Genomic DNA, 2,144 nt, shown 5'->3' with positions numbered 1-2,144 from the left:
GTGGTATCTCTTGATACCCTGTATTATAATTTTAAATAATTATTACCTTTGATGGTTTTTATTCCCATGCTGACCACTTGATAAGATAAATATTTTAAATATCGATCTTATCCTTATTTATATATATATATATATATATATATATATACATACGACAGGCTTTTTTCAGTTTCTGTCTACCAAATTCACTCACAAGGCTTTGATTGACCTGAGGCTATAGTAGAAGACACTTGCCCAAGGTGCCATGCAGTGGGACTGAACTCAAAACCATGTAGTTGGTAAGGAAGCTACTTACCACACAGCCACTCCTGCGGTCATATATCAGCATGTGTATATACAAAAATGTTTTTTTCAGAATGAGATAAAAAACCAAGGCTATTAAGATTTCAGAACATTTATAAGTAGAAGGTCTTACAGCTGTTTGCAGGATATTTATTATAATGATTAAGCAATAGGTAATTTAGATAAGATACGAAATAGAGAGTGAAACAAATGCAATATCCCTGCATATCTCACATCTATTTTCATTCCTCCACTTCACTCTCTATTTCGTATCTTATCTAAATTAACTATTGCTTAACCATTTTCTCACACCGTCTCCGATGAAGGGATATATAAAATATCCCAGAAACAGCTGTAAGGCTTTCTATTTATAAATGTTCTAAATTCTTCACAGCCTTGGTTTTTTATCTCATTCTCAAAAAAAAGTTTTTATATATATAAACATGCTGATATATGACCTATGTTGGACTCCTCATTCGCATAATCACCGAACCTGGAGCTTAACTATGGTCTATCCATAGCACTTACTCAACATTACCTGACACCTTTGGGTATTATTGATGCCATTACCTCTCATAACCTCTCTCTCTCTCCCTCTCTCTCTTTCTCTCTCTCTCTGTATATATATATATATATATATATATATATATGCATATAGGGGCCTTGTGCTTCCAGTAAAAAGGATATATATAAATACAAACATACATTTCTTATGTTTGTATAAGTGTGTGTGTGTGTGCATGTAAAAATGAAAGAAATGAAGTTAGTACACTCTGCTGGATGTGTAATATCAGTGTGCATGGACGACAGTGTGTATTTTAAGAAAAAGATTGGGTACAAGAGGCATCAGATGTAGTGTTCAAGGCTGGAGACTGCACTGGTATGGTCATGTGATGTGTATAGATGAGGACGGCAGCTGTATAAAGAAGTGCCTATCTCTAAGAGTGGAGGCCAATTGCAGAAGAAGACATGGGATGAGAAGGTGAAGTTAAAATCAGCCAGATCTAGCCACTCACACCTATCCTACAATGTCATTCTAAAAGTAAAGAACCTCATCATTGAAATCTTGGAGCTACAAGTTAATACATGACTAATCCAAAATAAAATAAGCGTTACATTTAACAGGGTAACCTGAATGCTAAACGGTTAAATTAACCATATCAAACACGAATATTCTGTCTCTTTTATGTTAAAATCAGCCAGATCTAGCCTCTCACACCTACCCTACAATGTCGTTCTAAAAGTAAAGAACCTCATCATTGAAATCTTGGAGCTGTAGACAATGGTTAATTCCAAGGTTAATTCCAAACAATGTGAGTAAATGTACATCACATCTGAGAGAGTAATCCGAATGCTAAGGAGTTAAGATGCAAAAAGCAGCAGTTTATGGTGTGAATTAAAGTACGATGGTCAAATGGATAGAGGGGATTAAGACTTAACACTATAAAGGGCAAGGTCTTTTGACTAAGCAGAGAGGTTGATGTTATGAAGGTGTGTGTGTGTGTGTTGTAGTGTCAGTGTGTATGTGTTTGTGTGCATGCATGTGTTTGTGTGCATGTGTGTGTATGTATGCATATGAGTGTCTGTGTGTATGTAACTTTTATCTTTTTTACTTGTTTCAGTCATTAGACTGCGGCCATGCTGGGGCACCACTCTGAAGCACTTTTAGTTGAAAGAATCAACCTTTTTTTTTTTTAATTTGAAGCCTAGTACTTATTCTATCACTGTCTTTTGTTGAACCGCTAAGTTATGAGAATATAAACACACCAACCCAGTTGTCAAGCAATTGTGAGCAAAGATAAACACAGAAACAATGGCACACACACACATATACAATCATATATATATATATATATATATAT

This window comes from Octopus bimaculoides, chromosome 27, assembly GCF_001194135.2.
Source record: "Octopus bimaculoides isolate UCB-OBI-ISO-001 chromosome 27, ASM119413v2, whole genome shotgun sequence".
NCBI lineage: Eukaryota > Metazoa > Mollusca > Cephalopoda > Octopoda > Octopodidae > Octopus > Octopus bimaculoides.
Note: the sequence above shows the minus strand (reverse complement) of the source record.